The sequence below is a fragment of the Canis lupus genome, chromosome 23, assembly GCF_011100685.1.
Source record: "Canis lupus familiaris isolate Mischka breed German Shepherd chromosome 23, alternate assembly UU_Cfam_GSD_1.0, whole genome shotgun sequence".
NCBI classification, from domain to species: Eukaryota; Metazoa; Chordata; class Mammalia; order Carnivora; family Canidae; genus Canis; species Canis lupus.
Genome location: NC_049244.1, coordinates 50,986,329 through 51,005,460, shown reverse-complemented (window position 1 = coordinate 51,005,460; position 19,132 = coordinate 50,986,329). Strand labels below are relative to the sequence as shown.

Here is a 19,132-nt window from a genome sequence, read left to right as displayed (position 1 = left end):
CAATAGTTATGTAAGGTATTAACATTAGGGGAAGCTAGGCATATGGAAACTGTGCTATTTTTGCAACTTTCTACAAATCCAAGTTATTTCAAAATAAGAAGTTGAAAAATTACATGTACATATATAATGAAAAAATTGTATATGTCAAACATCTGTAGTATAAATTGTGTAAAAAGGTGGGCGCATTTTAAATTTTGGAGGTCATACAATATTTTTAATAGCAAAAAGAAAAGGGAACAACCTTCCTGGTCAATACCAGAGGAACATTAAATAACCTACATTCCCATACAATACTGTACAAAAAATAAAAAAAGAATAAAATAGATCTCTATGTCCTGGCACAGAAAGAATACCAAGACTAATAATGGAGGAAAAAGAAAAATCTGTAATTTAAGATCAATAAAAGCTTTCAACAGCTCCTAGTGGGAATGTAAATTAATACAACTACTTTGAATAAATAGTTGGATCTATAAACCTGGCCATATGTATAAGGCCATCATCCAGAATTTCCACACCTAGTACAAACCCAACAAAAATGTGCTTATATATCCACCAAAAACACGCACATGAATGCTCATGGCACCAGTGATTATAATAGCCTTCAATCAAAAACAGCCCAATGCCAAACCACAGTGGAGCAGATAAATCTACTGTGGTATATTCATACCATAGAAAACTGAACAGCAGCTACTACAGCAGAGATGCATTTCACAAACCTAACACTGAGTGAAGGAAACCAGACAAAGAATATACACTACATGATTCCATTTACATAAAGTGTAAAAAAGGCAAAATTAATCTACAGTGTTACAAATCAAGATAGTAAATTCCTTTGAGTGATAGTAAAAGAGGTAAAGAAAGCTTCTGAAAGGATATAATGCTCTGTTTCATGATCTGGGTGCTGATTACATGAAAAATTCACTTTGTGAAATTTAATTTAGCTGTACATGTATATTTATGCATTTTCTCTATATTATACTTCAATAAAAATTTATAAAAATAAAATAGAATTTAAATAAACACCTTTTTAAAATACCTTAGACAGCTTATTATGTATATATAAGCATACCAAGACTGATGAATATGGAAAAATCCAGAAATATTATAAGAAAACTTAATTTAATATACATTCCTTAATTAAAGCCCACTCCAACTATTAAGACTTACTCAGAAAAGAATTCTAAGCTTGTATTTTTACAAAACATTTTCCTTTTTCTAATTTAAAAAAACGTACACATTAAGACACTTTCCAAGTTTACTTTTAATATATTTCCTAAATGAATGTTACATATAAATAGCATCTCAGGCCCTCCAACAATGCTCCCTGAGAAGTCAGGCCACATGACTTCACGCTGTTCTGACTATGAAAGTTAACTTCACTTCTTTCAAATCAAACTGATATGGTTTAAAATGCCATGCCTGGAAAGGCACTAATGTTCACTCTTACGGTATATATCAATTTTATAAAATAAACAATTCACATAATATTGTAACAAAGTATGCATTGTGCAAGCACACATTTTCTCTAAGGGCCATAACTCTGCATTAAAGTTGACTACTACGTTGATGTGAGGACACGTTGTTGTCTAGTGAGAGGGTGTTTCTGAAAATAGTGGGCACTAACAGCATGTTCCAGCATAGAGAGTCCTGTGCTGGAAGTTGGATGACTTGTATTATAAACCTCTTGCCAATGTACCCATGAGAACAACTCATTTATTACCTTTATCTATTTCCCAGATTTTCCCTTAGCTGACTTGACTAAAATGAGTTTTGTGAGAATCACAGAGTTGTAAAACAAATTTGGGAAAGGAATTGTATATAGTCTCTTAATCATTTCCATTTGGATCATCTATTAATATTACTTATATTGAAGATATTCTAAAGGAAAATAACTTTAAAACACCCTTTTAACTTCCCTCCACTCTATAATCAAGAACTTTAGAAAACACAAGAAAGCTAATCACATCATTGGGGATTTTACCACCTGTAAACTATATTCTTTTATGCCAAGCTCCTGGATCTAAGGATTCCTTTATTTTTAGTCTTTCCCTCAAACTGGTTTTGCAGCAATCTAAGATGACAGGTGGAAGCTTGAGGTCTAAAGAAACGAGGTGGGGGATTTTCAGGATTATATCCTACCGAGATCTGAGAGGCAAAGGCATCTAATTATCAAGGGAAAAATTAGGACTGCAACAAAGCAGTCAAAACAAGAGAGTACTTCAGGAGTTGTTGGGAAATGGATTTCAGAAATGGACATGCAAATAGCTGCCAATTACAAAAAGTGGCTTCTGTAACTGCTCCTCTGGAATTAACCACTGACTAAATGCATCCAGGAAATTAAATTGCCTTTCGAGAAAGTAGGGAGTATGGGGTGAGGAGCCCAAGTATGGAGGTAGATACTCACTTAGGATTCAATAAAACCAGAAAGAATTCTTACTTTGCAGAGAAAAGTCATTAAGCACTTTGTGAAACTCTGGAGACAGAAACCAAACTTCTTTACCTATTATCATGAGTATGGCAACTTCAAAAATTTCAACTAGAGAATGCCCAAGACCAAAAATGTCACTAACATCCAATTGCACAGAACAGTGGCAATATTTAAAACGAAATTATTTATGGGTGCTGGGGTGGCTTAGTCAGTTGACTCTTGATTTTGGCTCAGGTCATGATCTCAGGGATATGGGATAGAGGCCCACAATCTCCAGGCTCAGCACAGAGTCTGCTAGAGATTCTTTCCCTCTCCCTATCCTCACCTCACCCCTTCGAGCGCGTGCGTGCTCTCTCTCTCTCATAAATAAATAAATAAATAAATAAATAAATAAATAAATAAATAAATAAATAAATATTTTAAAAATAAATAAAACTATTTGTAAATGCAAACACATAATTTCCCCTTGAGTGATCTCCTATTGCTTTTATTTACAAAATTATTATGACACCTACTTATATCTTCTTACAAAAGTTCTGGCTTAGTTACTAAAACATATCCTTTTCTGAGGTAATTGTTTTATCCCAGTCATTATTGTGTAAATTATCAACGTACTTTCAGTATATTGATAACAAATGTACTCCTTAATAGCTTGGCTCCTTCTAAAGAGTGATTGCCCTATTGAGGTAAGGATCAGGAATATTTACCTTTGCTAAAGGACAGAGGTTTCAAAAGCCTAATAAGGTGTTGTCTTGACATTGATATCACACAGTCATATTTGTTCCCTCCCCTCTCCTCTTCCCTCTGCCTCTCTCTCCACGTTCTCCCAACAAAGAGAGAGAAAGGTACCTTGCATTGGAATTAGTCAACAGTGCTTTTTAAATTAACTTCATTTAACTAATCCCATTTGAGCTTTATTCAGTCTTTGATTTCTCCCTTGGTCTCTTTATTTATTAATATTTTTAAGTGGATAAATACCTAGAAACATATAACCTCTCAAAAGAGAAGCAGAAAGAAATAGAAAATTCAGACAGACCGACTACCAGCAATGAAACTGACTCAGTAATCAAAAAATCTCCCGGCCTCTTTAATATGTAGAGAGTCTATTAAATAGATCTTCCTTTGACTAAGTATGACACTCTTAAGCTTTACTAGTACAGAAACAGAGGTTAAAAGTCTTAATCCTGACTTAATAAATAACCAAACACATAATTTTGTTTTGTAGGCTTGATGTATATCTTCACAAAACGCAGGTAAAATGTTTCACTGTATTTTCCTTGAAGGTAAGGGGATAGAAGACAATTTAGAGAAAAACGGAAATTTCCACCATTTTAAAATGCTCTTAATAAAATCACAGTTTATGTAAAACACTTTTAAATATCACTACCATCATTTTAAGGTACTCTCAGTAATTACATTATTTATTCTTTAGTGCAAGAACTTATCATTCTTACTTCCCTAATTGTTCTGTCCCAGTTTTGGTAACCGCAGGCATTGATAAATATTCTTTTTTTTTTTTTTTTAATTAACTCTAAAGGACGGAAATGCATATAAAATTCCTGCATATTCTGTTTATCATGTAATGGTTAGCTATTGTTTTGTCCACTTAAATAGGATTCCTTTTCTGTGGAATCATCAATACTTTATGCAAGGAATTCTTTTTTCCCACTCTACTCTTGAGCTCCAACCATTCATATGACTGTCACAGAAGCTTCCATGCTCTAGGACTCAACTCCACTGGCTAAGTGGATGAAACACCTCCCCCAAGCCCTTCTCTAGGATTTTTTCCCCCTTGCACTAGAGAAAACAGCAGGCAATCCCCCTCAGGTGGCAGTAGATATAAGAACTAAAACTTAGGCGCATTGTGGGCACCTGCTTTTCCTTCTGAAAGGAGAAACATAAATCTGCAGTTTAAGAGCATAAAGCCAGTGTGCAAAGAAAAGCAGAGATGAAAGACAAGAGGAAACCCTTGGGTGGTCATGTCCTTTGTTCCGGTTATCCCGACGCCTAGCTTCCTAGGCTCTTCCAAGATTCAATTTTTTTCCTTGAAATCTGTGATCCATTAAATACTTTTTGCCTAAGCTAGTTCAAGCTAGATTTTAGTCACTTAAAATTAAGAGTCTTAACTAATAGTGTATGGCTCAGGGTCTATCATACGACAAACTTAAAATTAACTTCTAAGGTTAGTTTGAAGTTTCAATGCTTTCTACTAGTCCTTAAAAATAGAAGACATTTCACGAAATAAGCTCATGACAATAAATAGGCAGTTTGGAGAAAAGCAATATTCTGAGTAAAAAAACTAAAAAAAAAAAAAAATGCATACCACCAAAATTCAGAGGAATGGAACTTGAAACATTTATGATTGTTAATCACAATTGTAACAATTATATTATATATCTGTGTATAACATATATATGTAAATTTCCACGTGTACAAATCCCTCATTGTAGGGTTTCTCCCTGACAGCAGAACCCACTTGAACCAATACGCTTTGTGCTGTCTGGAAGTTGGGACTTCCCCATGGGGTCTGGTTTCCCCTCAGAGTTACCAAGGGGAAGTGAGCACAGGTCCCTTTGCTTTTAGAACTTCAGACTAACTTGAGGATTCTATCAAGCCCTCTCCTTTTCTGGGACACTAACCAGTGCCTAATCTGTCTCTTGTCCACTGACTTTTTTCTCACTTCCTCAATTTACAGGGTCTTTATCTCTTCTAGTACAGGAAAAAAAATTATTCTCTTACACTCATCCAAATCTATGATTTTTGCCATAAACTGCCTGTCCTCAGTTCCTTGGGGGCTTCGACTTTTCTTTTCAGTGAAATATAATTTCATGAAATATAATTAACATGCAATGTTAATTATTAGTTTCAGTACACAACATATTGATTCAACAATCCTATATGGATAACTCAGTGCTCACCACTATAAGCATAGTCACCATCTGTCATCATACAACACTACTACAATATTATTGGCTATATTCCCTATGCTGTACATTTCATCTCTGTGAGTTATTGATTTTATAATTGGAAGTCTATAATTCTTCATCCTCTTTATCTATTTCATCCACCACCCTACTCGTCTCCCCTCTGGCAACCACATTTGTTCTCTGTATTTAAGTCTGGTTTTTGTTAGTTTCTTTGTTCATTTGTTTTTTAGATTCCATATATAAGTAAAATCAAATGGTGTTTTTCTCTACATGATTGATTTCACTTAGCATAATACCTCTAGGTCCATCCATGTTGTCATAAATGGCAAGATCTTTCTTTTTATGGCTGCATGATAGTCCATTACACAAACACATACACACACACACACACACACGCCAAATCTTCTTTATCCCTCTGTCTATTCAACAGACACCTGGGTTGCTTCTGTATCATGAGTATTGTAAATAATATTTTATTTTAATATTTCATATTAAATTAAATATTAAATTAATATTAATGTTAAATATTAATATTTTAAAATATTTGATTTATAAAATGAATTATAAAATATTTTATTTATAAAATTTATAAAGATTAAAGATTAAATTAAATATTCAAATATTTTAACCTAATAAAGTAACAAAGATTTACAAAAATGAATATCCAATCCAATATTGGCAAATTACAATGAAACAGCATTTTCCTACATCATTTGTCAGAGTATAAAATTTTTATGGTCTCTTTTTGTAATGCATTTGGAAACTATGGATTAAGAAGCTTAAAATATTCATGTTCTTTGACTCAGGAATTCTACTGCTGGGATCTAAACTGAGGAAAAAGATCTAACTACAGAATACCTTTTTGTTTGTTTTGGCCTTGAAGAAAGCCAAGCACCATAGTAATTTACAGTAGCAAAAATCTGAGAGTAATACAAATGTTCAGTAAGAAAATGATCAATTGATTTATTCAATGCAATTTTAGTTACTAAAAATAATTTTATAGTAGGTGTGTAATAATACAGAAATTATGGTGTTAGATTTTTACAAATCAGGATATCAATCTGATTGATATATAACTGTTTTTTTAAACTATAAATAACTGGGATCCCTAGGTGGCGCAGCAGTTTGGCGCCTGCCTTTGGCCCGGGGCGCAATCCTGGAGACCTGGGATCGAATCCCACGTTGGGCTCCCTGCATGGAGCCTGCTTGTGTCTCTGCCTCTCTGTCTCTCTCTGTGTAACTATCATGAATAAATAAATAAAATCTTTAAAAAAAAAAAGCTATAAATAACCAAAGTAATTCAGCCCTTTCTCTATGAAAATTTTTATAAATATAAGCTAGATACCATTCCATATGTTAACAGGGAATATGACTTGCTTTCTGAAGACTGCTATTAGTGAAAAGTTGATCTCTGTGAAAGTGCTAGCACCTTAAATAAAGGGACAAAAGCCATTGTTCTCCAAAATAGGAACACACAGCTTCCCTGTGTAAGGGGCTGGCTGCACAGCTGACCTTGCCTCTGTTTTTTAACTCTTGGTGGTTATGACGTATATAATAATTTCTAAAAACCCAATTTTAGTACAGTCTTACATACTGTTCAAGAGCTCCTCAGGGACATTTAGGTATATGTTTTTCTCTTTAGGTAAAATACATGTATAATAAAAATCATGTATTTTTCACCCTATAATAATAAAATAGCTATACTAGATTATTTTTTTTAACTTTTGTTAAAATTCTTAGAGAAAAAATAACTTTTGAAACAGCTTCTAAATCTCTTTTTCCCATTAAGATATACTTTTTAAAATGTGATTTGTAGGCAGTCCAGGTGGTTCAGTGGTTTAGCGCCGCCTTCAGCCCAGGGCCTGATACTGGAGACCTAGGATCAAGTCCCACGTTGGGCTCCCTGCACGGAGCCTGCTTCTCTCTCTGCCTGTGTCTCTGCCTCTCTCTCTCTCTCTCTCTCTCTCTGTGTATCTCTCATGAATAAATAAATAAAATCTTTAAAAAAATTGTGATTTGTGAAGTTTTTATTTTCTTCTCAAAATATTGAACAATCAAGAAAAAAAGTTGTTATGGTTACTTTCAAATGAAAGATCATTCAAAGATTTTCATTAATACTGTAGTGACATTTTAAAATGCCCAAATTGGGACACCTGGATGGCTCAGTGGTTGAGCATCTGCTTTTGGAAAATAAAAAGAATAAAAATGCCAAAGAACCTTTTTGACAAGATATTACATGTACTTCATTTTACTATTCAAGGAGGATAAGGAAAATAAATGTAGTAATATTTGTTCAAAATTGAACTTACTGCCTGCCATATTCTGAGGAAATAAAATTATGAAATATTCTCCAATACAAATTGTTAAATAAAACAAAAATATAATACTCAAATATTCTTATAGTTAACAAACCTATTTTTTTTTGGCCAGTTTTTCTATCAGTATTTGACTAAATACTTTCTAATTTAAATTCTATAGCCTTAACGCTGCAAGTTTTCTAATTGCAATGCCATTAGGAAATGTAACATGACTTTTGTAGAACATCACATAATGGTACTGTGGTCTCAAATTAATTTAAAGCAGATATTTATCAGGGTCACAAAGAACACCTCATTTATAGGGTTGGGTAAGAATCGTTATACAATTTCTTTGAAGAGGGTTCAAGGACAAACAGAACCCAGAGCTGAGCTGGTATGAAGAATTGTCCGGGTTGTGCCACATGCAGTCTTACATTTGCCCAATTCTGAAGTTGCAAACCAGTGCCTGAACATGCCTTATTTGGCTTGACTTTCCATGGGTACCACTATTTAAAATTTCAGAAATTTTACATAAAGATCCAAATTCCCTACTTTTCTTTCAAAAATCAAATAATTCAGAAACAATGGGCCCACATTCCTCCCAAAAACAATCTTGTGGACCAGCTGCCTCCTCTTTAATGAGCCACAGTTTCCAGTTTACTATAGTTCACACTCAGCCTATTTCAGTCACTATTTGGGATACCTGCATTTAAGTTTGCCATTCTAAATTCTAAATTATAATTCCAAAAATTCAGTGGGATTTTAGATGTTTTTATAAGCCATTTTAAACTCCATCTGAATGAGGCTTTTGCTACTTCAAATATTTTTTCTTTGAAAATGACCCAAGGTGGTTGCCTGCCATTCACTTGAGGAATTCTTGAGATGAAATGAATTTTATTTTTATTTTGCATTATATATATATATATATATATATAAAATACAGAGAGAAAGAAAAGAGGCGGAGGGAGAGATCGAAAGAGAAAGAGAATGGTAAAACCATAGAGAACAATCAGAATTTATACTGACAATTACCAAGATATTAAAACTTGAAGGCAAAGAGAAATCATGACTGTTTGCTTCAAAGTTGCAGTGGACCCTAGTTGAAAGATTAGCTGGCATCTACCCTACTGACAGCAACTTGTCTCTCACACAGCTGTCAAGAATAAGCTTTTGCCATATCCTTTCCCATTAAACAACAAAAACAGTAACAGCAGCAGCAACAAATGACCCAGCACAAACCACAAAAGGCCCAATGCAAGATACATTACAGGTATTTTCTCATTTAAACCTTTTGGGGAATCCTAGCTCCAGCTTCTCAATTTCCCTTTGGTTTGAATCAAGGGATTTTTGCCTGATTTTAGCAGTCTCTTTGCCATATCAAACGTTTTATTGTGTTTAAACGTTGTCAAAGTTCTATAGTAAGCCCCCAGTAAACTCCAAAAATGGTTTCAAAGTAAACTGAAAATTGCAAACAACAGGGCTTTTACTATGCCAATATGTAAAGTGAATCACCAAAAGATAGCTGTGGAGTATGTTCCAAACTTAAGATTTGGCCATAGGATACTTTTTCAATGACACCTCTTAGGAATCCCTTGGAACACACCTGGGGGACCAATGTGCTATTTTTAGTATTAATTTTATCATCATTCTATGTGATTACTTTTATTTAAAGTGGTGTTCATTCCAATAAGGTATCAGAACATATCTGCAAAAGGCAGAAATTTGAGCCAATAGCGGGTAATCCCAATAATAGAGGTTCTTCTTTTTCTAGTGAGTCTTGCAGAGGCTCTATCTGGCCAAATGAGCTGCTTACTTTATGGGGACCTTTACCTAGGATGGAGTCTGCTCCATCAAAGACTTCTTTCTCATACACACCATTTTAGAGGTTGTCTCCCACTCATCCCTACAAACTTGCTTGATCATCAAACTGGTTTTCAGCTCCTGACTTTTTACTTCTGCCCATCTAAATTCACCCTTGGCCCACTGCTTTCAACTCGGAAGACTCCTTGGACAGGCCAATGTACCCCATCCTTTGCATAAAGGACAGGGTAGTTAGAAGGGGTAGTTGTTAACCACCCTCCAAACAGTTTTTCTACTCCAGGCCCAGACAGTTTGACTATGGGAGAAGACTGATAGTACCATACCTAAAGATGCTGTTCCTATCATTTTGGTGAAGTTTAATATTTTTCTTGTTAAAGATCAGTAAAGCCAATCCAAAAGACACATGAGGGGAGCTAATGAGAACAGAGTTTTCTTATACTCACAACTTACCAAAATGTTAAACAAAGCAGAGTCTGACCTATCAGATATTTGCTAAATAGCCCACACCATGGACTTTAAGAGCCATGATAAAAATTATAGCTAGGGAAGGTCTTCCCAATGTCATTCCTCCACAGGGTCTTAAAGACAGAAACTACATTATTTCTTTTAGATTTCTCCACTCTCCAAAACATAGAACCTAATACCTCCCATGACAGCAAAGGCATAATTAGAATTCCTGAAGCCCTCAATAGCAGAAATTCTCCTATATATCCTGACCTTACAAGGCTCCAGTAACCTACAAAGGGCTCTACTGAGAAACAGAGGCCAGCTAAGGAAGATCCTTGCAAGTTTTTGGATGGCTCCTTCACTGCAAACAGGAAGCTATTGTTAGTAGGCCTGAGGCACTTCAAACAAGCTAACCATCAAACTGGACTAAATCGTAGCAATAATCCTCTCCACTCAGGGTCTCATCTGTGTCATGCATTTATTCATTCATCAAAGAACTTCAGTTAATGCAGAAAACTGGTTGGTTGATCAACCAGCACTAAAGGTGAAGTACTGTAACAGCAGGCGTGTACAGAATTTTATGTGAGCCCAGGAGGTCAATCAAGGAAGCTGAATGGTAAAGGATGAGTTAGAGTCAGTATGAAGCAGGAGAAGTCAAAACAAGTAAGGAGTTCCAGAAGGGCATTAGCCAAAGCACAGAAGTTTTAGAGAAGATGGTATATTCCGGTTAATTCTTAGTGGTTCACATGGAGTGACAAGAATTGAAGGCAAACTGAAGATCAATGTGAACCATGCTATGAAATTTGCACTTTTCTCTCAGTGCCATGGGGCCCCTAGAGGATTTGAAGCAGGAGTCAGATGGACATTTTAGAAAGATAGCTCTGAGAAATTGCTACTGAGACATAGGAACATTTGTTTCATTGAATCTCCCCCTCCTCTCCAGTCTATCCTCTCCAGAATCTTGTCTCTTCTATAAAGCTCAACTTCTACAAGTTCCTGTTGATTGATAAGATCAATTAACACTTAGTTTACCATGATCACAGCTAATGCCATATGATTTATGATTTCCCCACTTAGAGACTCAGCTCAACCCTCCCCCATCCTCATGCTTTTTCCCTTCTCCTCCCCTCTCCCTTGCTTATTAGGACCAATTCTGACTTCAGACCTAAGTTCAACAACCCTGTCCACCTCTCCACACTCATTCACTCTCATTGCTGATTCCCTTATCCTCCTTTAATAAATAGGCTTGTATCTCGCTTTCCTATAATCCTGTCTTCTATTGGTAAACCCACCTAACACCAGATCTTTAATATTCTCTTGCCAAGCCAGGACCACAATCTTGCAATTCAGTTTTCTCTAATTATGTCTAACTGAGTGGTTAGACTTCTAGATGTATAAACATGAGCCCTACTATCTGTTGGGGCAAATTATTAGTACTTTGCCGTGAACTTCTCTTGTTAACTACTTATCCAGATACCTCAACCTTAGAAACTCAAGGCTCAAGGCGGGTGTGTGTGTGGCAGGGATTTTGGGGGCCGGTGGTAGTGGAAGACTATACCTGTGCTGAGGCTGTTTTCCTTAGCACCTGATAAAGCCAATGGATAAGTGTAATTCTAGTTCCCAGTCCCTTTTAGAAAGCTATATATTTGTCTTAAGAAATTGAGCCAAACTCAGTTGAGTTCGAGAAGGTGACAAATACCACTTATCTAACTGTTCTCTGCGATAATAACCAGGCCCCTCAGGTGATCCTCACCGACACCTCCTAATCTTAAATGGCATATCATGAAACAATCACCTTATGCTTCTCCCTTACTATCCCTTTAAGCTTTTCCTTCCTTTATTTAGATTAAAAAGTTTGATAATTCCTTCATTGTTCCATTCTGTCTAGAAACTAGACAGTACTAGGTAGTACTAATAATTTATTAAGTATGTAATCCTGTAACCTCAAAAAGGCAAATGTATATACTTTTTTCCTACCCTTAAGTAGTCTTGGATTGTATTTCCCCGAATTAAAATTCTCCTGGAGTGTAATAGTGTAAACAAACAGAAATATGCTTACTGGCCTCCCATAAATACTGCAGTCCTCTCTGATAAAAAGGACTGTTAAAAAGAAGCATGGCTTTTAGAAAATAACTGCTTATACCCCAGTTGCTGCTGCTTCTCGTTTACCCTTCTGTCAAAGTAATGCTGGCAAGAGCGTTAATTTGTGGTAATCTCAAATGCTGATCTCAGTTAACAGCACAGGCCTCAGGGTTGCCTGGCAAATATAATGCTAAATTACAATTGATTCCAAATACATTAGCCAGGGAATTTCTGATAGTTGGAACAGAAGGCTGAGTTGAAGTTTGTCTGCATTATTTATGATAGAAATATTAACATAATACCTGCTTTTAAACTTCAGAAAAAATATTTAAATTTGAACTGCTTATATTTAGGAATAATCAAAAATTGTAATATTAGGTTTGGGGGATTACTAAGCTAATCCATAAAGTATTAAAAAAACAATAGTTTGTTGTCCTGGTTTTATTAGTAATATGTACTTGCATGAATTTAAACTGAGCACTTATAAAATATTCTATCATTTAGATACTAATTTGGATTGCTGTGGGTAAACTGAATGGTGAGGTCATACATTATATAATGGGCCAGTTACGTTATAACTTCTCAGATTTCACTTCTCTTCATTTTGGCATATAAGTAAAAATCACAATATTCCTAGGAGGTAGATCCATTATCCTTGACAGATAAGGAAATGGAGAGGCAGAGAAGCAAGCTGCATCAGGGCACACAACCAGCAATGACCAAGCTGGGATTTGAACCCATGCAGCCCTACTCTTATCCTGCTACTAATAAATAGTTGACAGTACTTTGCTCTGATTTTGTACCTTTGACTGTTGCTTTGCATATCATTTTAGAAGATGGACTTTTATTTGCATATTGTACTTTGAATTCTGCTTCATTTAAATTGATACTTACTTGCAATGGACAGGAACCTAAGAGGGAAGAGGGGGAAATGGCATTACCAAAAACAGAAAGTGAGTAACGGCTAAGAACCACAAATGTTATGCATGTGAAGAAAAGTTAAGCACAAATTTAAATTTACACATATGTCCAAATGTACATCTTTTTAAAATCTCCTCGCAAAACCCAGGGTTGACAGAGGGAAAGAGTTCAGTGGTAATTCTCACGGACATTTGTTTTCATGAGCATAAAATGTTTTCAGGATCAATCCCAGTTAGTCTCTGTCCTTCAGCGTGGTAAGAATTTGGCATACTACTCTTTTCTTCTGAGAGAGAAATCTAAATGCTTGCCAAAGCACTTAATATTCTAGCTTCCACAGCAAATCGCTTTCATCTCCTTCTAGCTGCCTCCAAACTGACTTCAGACTTGGGTAAAAGAAAAAAAAGCATTGGAGGAAAAAGGCACAGGGGTGGTTGTTGTCGTTCCTATCTTTTTTTCCACTGCAACAAACAAAATATGCATGTAATTATATGAAACATAATTTTTTTTAGTATAATTCTTATCACCCTAGAGAGCTCTCTAATTGTAGTCTTCTTCCCACAATGGCACAAAATACCAGGCCAATATAATAGCGTAAATGAGGTACTAAATGTCTGGCTTCTAACTCACTGACAATTTTGAGCTTTACTTCAATAGCCAACTTTTCTTCCCTTTAAAAGAGGATAGGAAATGGAGAAAATTATAACCTATTATTCTAGATATAAAGATATGAGTGACTATCTAGCCAAAGAAAATAAGGTTAAAAAGAAGTCTGATTTAGCATTTACAAAGAAAATGAAATTTTCCTTTTTAGAAGATAGGAGCGGCATAGGACTTATATTATAAAACAGGTTATACTAATGTTAATTTTTCAAAGGCATAAATATAATATGTTTTCAGCTCATACTCAAATTAGTTTTACATTAAGTTAAAGAAAAAAAGACAGGCTTGTGTTTGGACTGCAATGCTGGTGAGAGAGAACTAAGAACATTGGACAAAGTCTGACACAGAACAATGATGATAAATATTCCCAGAAAATGCTTTTAACAGACACAATTTACAAAATAAAGACAGGCTAAAAGCAAAAGGTTAGAGAAAGAGAAAACAAACTTAAGCAAAAGAAAAAGAACAGAGCAACACAGGATGTTTAATTGGTTATCTCTTTCCTTGGATTACCAGCCCCTCAAATGTGCTGGACATTCTTACTAGGCATTTTCAATCTTTTAATTTTTGTTTCTCTCTCTATGCCTCTCCTAAGTCTTCTGGCTTAACATTAGAAGGCCATTTACTTCATTACACAAAATTATTTATTTTGCAAAAACAAAGTTATTAACAAAAGGCTTAGGAAAAGTTAAATCACAGAGCTATGAATGGCTCAGTGAGAGTGTTGTGGATTTGGCCTTAGTTCTCTTACTTGGCAATACTGTATTTCTAGTCTTAGCTTCAGTCTGAGAGATCATGCTTAGATTGATCATAAATACTATGTTTCCCAATGTACATTTGTTTTTTAACAGAAGTGTTGACCAACTGCTTTATTTTTTTTGTTGTTGTTGTTCCTTTCCTATCCTAATCCTCTCCCTACTCTTAACCCTCCTACCTTCTTTGACCATCTCTTACATGGTCACATTAAACTAGTTTCATTAGACATAGTGAAGAGGTATGTGAATGGAGACCACATTTTTTACAAAATTACATTTGAAAACAAAGACATTCTTTCCATTCCCTGATTATATCATTATGTTTATTGTTATCACAATTTTATTTCCTTCTTAATGACAGAATTTGAACTAAACAACTCTCTTGAGATTGTCAAAATAATAACAGAGTGATGCAAAATACATACAAATGAATATTCAATTTTCTTTCACAAGATATACCATCTGGAAAAAATTAGTAAATGATGAGTCATTCATGATTAAATGAATGAATCAATAAGTTAACCTTTATCTTTCTCTATAGAATTTTTTCAAATGACAGGGAGAGGGACAGAAGGATTACCCTGATCCCAGCACCTTAACACAATAATTATGTCCCACTTTTAATTTTTAAAATTTCTAATAAAGTAATTCTAAATTAGATAAATAATAGGATTAAAATTCATATTGTTATAGGAGTTGTTGATTGATTACCCTTCCCTGAGCAATTACCAGAGGACTTTCACTAATATACCAATAAAGCAGAGTATATAAACTGATCATTCAAATATTTTTCAACAGAGAATTCAGAATTCAATACTACCATTCTGATGCGCACATAAAATATCCAAAAAATCCTTAATATTTATGAACATGTTTCTATGAATGAAGGCTTGTTTCCTAGGGGGAAAAACTATTATTTTACCACCAAAAAATTTATGAAAAAAATGTTTGCTGTGAAAATAAATGTGATTTTTCTGTATCTTTATTTCATGTACAGTAAGAGTGTCTTTAACACAAAGGATCCTGAAGGGAAAAAAAAGCTCTAAAATTATTTGTTCAGCTCATCTATATAATCATTGACATAAAAAATGTGCAATGTTACAAAATAATTTTTCTCTTCTTCTGAGCCTTGATTAGCTAAAAACTAATACATTTAAATATGCATCTTCCTTCTTCTCAGCCTCCTTGCCACATCCCACCTCTAACATGGGCAAGGAAAATGTTGCAAATCATTTTCCACTTTCCCTCTCTCTCTGTTTTTTCTGCTCCCCTTTCTAAGCTCAGGCACAGGCATTCTACAAGGTGCTTGCTCTCTGGCAGCAGATGAGAAACACCCCTCCTCTTCGGAGGGCAGACAATGAGAAAACCTAGGAGTAATCATATGCTGGCAATAAAACTCAATATAAAAACTCATGTCCATTAGAAGAAAAAATAGAATATAAATTCTAGGAAGTTATTATTATTCAATATTTTAAATTATATTTGAATGATACACTTCCAATGTGTCATTGACATTCATCTGAAATCATATAGAAGCAAAGAAAGAATATCTTTCACAGCTCTCTAAGCATTTATCTGTGTACAAATATTAGAGGATTCAGCGTGAGTGAGGTTGCCTGCTGAGAACAGAAACTGAAATGCCAGGAGGCATATTAAAAGCCAATGTAAATGATGCAATTCATGGCAAAGAGCCATCTATAGGCCTACATGAATTTACTGTTAATAGAAAACAGAAGTGGCAGCAAGAGATATACCGTTCCATATCAATCCTTTCTTGGCATGGATATCATTTATAATACAGAAAGAACAACAACACATTAGCTTGAGTGCATTTCAGGAGATGTGTAAACATTCCTAGGCTATGTAGAGTGGTAAAATCAAAATGAAATGTAATATGAAAACCTTAGCTTCATGATTCATTTCATACATTCCAATCACTCAGCAAATTAGCAAACACCTACTATCATGCACTCACCATTGTGCTGGTCCTATGGGTATTACAAAGGAAAATAAAGACAGTTAGTGTTCTCAAGGATTTTGACATGCAAAAAGGCAAGGCTTAAGAACAAGCACCAAAAAATAAAAATTAAAAAAATATATATATACTCAAATGCCAAACATTTGTTTAAAAATCTAAGTGCTATAAGGTATCAAAAAGATCATTAAGGGGTAGAGTAACTATAGGTAACAAGAAGAACCTTGAAGAATCCAAAAAATCTAACTACAAAAAAAAAAAAAAAGAAATGAAATGAATAGTTTATTTTGGCAAGGGAAAAAAACATGTGCAAAAACTAATGAAAATGACTTCTGATAGTTTTATACTAACTCAAATCTATATCAAAATTATAGATTTTTTTTTACATGTATAAGTGAGTTATTTTCTTAAAATTAGTCATAAGTTGGGATGCCTGGGTGGCTCAGCGGTTGAGCATCTGCCTTCAGCCCAGTCCCGGGATCGAGTCCCACATCGGGCTCCCTGCATGGAGCCTGCTTCTCCCTCTGCCTGTGTCTCTCATGAATAAATAAAATATTTTTTAAAAATTAGTCATAAGTCCCAGGACAGTTCCAGTTTAAGGCTTATTATTCAAGAATAGTTTTTGAGGGTATGAAAACCTGAACTGGAATTGAAAAATTGCAGTTAAATCAATGAGTTAACAACTGCAGAGGGACCTAGTCATAGTGCAGCCTCCACAATATTTAAAGATTTACCTCTAGGAACTTGACCAGGTTCTCATAGCAAATATCAAAGAAAAATCCCCCTTATGATTCCAGAGGAGGAGGCAAAAGGAATATGCCAAATCACTGTTCTTTTAACAAGGTCTGCTTTCCGGAGAAACTAGTTAATCAGAGCCTAATCTGCATAAGTATTAGTAGATCCTAACTGGCCTGGCAAAGGGAAATATCCAGCTCCAATCTAGTCTAGCCATCCTGTCTTACCTAAGGGCTGGGGGCAGGGGAGAAGGGGGTTGGGCAGGGGCAGAACTGAGAACCTTGTGATGTTCACAGTCCAGAGGCTCACTACAAGACTGAGACTTAATCACAGGACTATAGATTGGTACCCTTCCCCCTATACCCCACTACCATCTTACTAAAAGCTGTTGACAGCAGTTCTCTTTACAAGGTAGATTATGTCTGGCATACCCAAAGGCAAAACACACAATTTGAAGGGACAGAGCAAGCGTCAGAACCAGATATGCCAGGAATGTTGAAATTATCAGACTGTGCATTTAAAACAACTATGATTAGGGGCATGTGGGTGGCTCAGTGGGTTAAGCATCTGACTCTTGATTTTGGCTCAGGTCATGATCTCAGGATAATGAGACTGAGCCCCACATTGGGCTCCATGCTGAGCATGGAGCCTACTGAAAATTCTCTCTCCCTTTCCCCTGCTTCAAAAAATAATAATAAAAATATATAAAACTATGATTAATATGCTAAGGGCACTAATGAATAAAGTATACAGCATGCAAGAAATGGATAGGTAATGTAGGCAGAAAGATGGAAATCCTAAGAAAGAATCCAAAAGAAATTCCAGAGATCAGAAACACTATAACAGAATAAAGAATGCCTTTAATGTAATAGTAGACAACATGGCTGAGGAAAGGACCTTTGAGCTAGAGGAGATATCAGTAGAATCTTTGAAATCTAAAATATCAAAAAGAACAAAGACTTAAAGAAACAGAACAAAATATCCAAGTATTATGGGACAACTACAAAAGGTGTTAACACATGCACACTGGGAATACCAGAAGAAGAAAGAGAGAAGGAACAGAAGAAATACTGGAAACAATGATGACTAGGCATTTCCCAAATTAATGTCAGATGGCAAAGCACAGCTACAGGAACCTCAGAAAACACTAAGCACGATAAATGCCCCAAAAACCATACTTAGGCATATCATCTCCAAACTAAAGAAAATCAAAGATAAAGAAATAATTCAGAGGGCAAAAACACCTTATCTATACAGGAAAAAAGATAAGAATCACACCTGACTTTTCCTCAAAAAACAAGCAAACAGGAAGAGAGTAGAGCAAACTATTCAAAGTGCTGAAGGGAAAAACAAAAAAACAAAAAACCCACCAACCTAGAATTCTGTATGCTGCAAAAGTGTCTTTCAAAAGTGAAGGAGAAATAAAGACTTCTTCAGACAAACAGAAACAGGTAATTTGTTGCCAGGACACTTGCCTTATAAAAAACATTAAAGAAGTTCTTTAGAGAGAAGAAAAGTCAAAAACATGGATCTACTTAAAGGAAGAGCATCAAAGAAGGATTAAGTGAAAGTAAAAAAGAAAATTATTTTACTTACTTTTTTTTTTTTTTTTTATTTATGATAGTCATACAGAGAGAGAGAGAGAGAGAGGCAGAGACACAGGCAGAGGGAGAAGCAGGCTCCATGCAGGGAGCCTGAGGTGGGACTCGATCCCAAGAGCCCAGGATCACGCACTGGGCTGGAGGCAGCGCTAAACCGTTGAGCCACCCGGGCTGCCCACATCCTAACAAATTTAAAAGAATAAAAATTATACATTATCTGCTCTCACAGACCACAGTGGAATTAAACTAGAAATCAGTAACAGAAAGATATATGGAAAATCCCCCCAAAGTGTAAAGAATAAATAATTCTAAATTATACATGTCAGAGAAGAAATCTCAAAATAAATTGAAGAATATTTTGAACTAAATGAAAAGGAAAACATACTTTATCAAAACGTGTAGGATGTAGGAAACAACAACAACAACAACAGGGTTTAGAGGAGAAGTTACAGTATCGAATGCATAGATTAGAAAGGAATAAAG

The 19,132-nt window shown here is 35.2% G+C and overlaps 1 protein-coding gene across 9 annotated transcripts in view; it reads right to left on the bottom strand.

Moving 5' to 3' along the window:
- LEKR1 (leucine, glutamate and lysine rich 1) overlaps positions 1 to 19,132 on the bottom strand; it is a 169,948-nt gene that overhangs the window by 109,306 nt on the left and 41,510 nt on the right. The window lies entirely within an intron of this gene.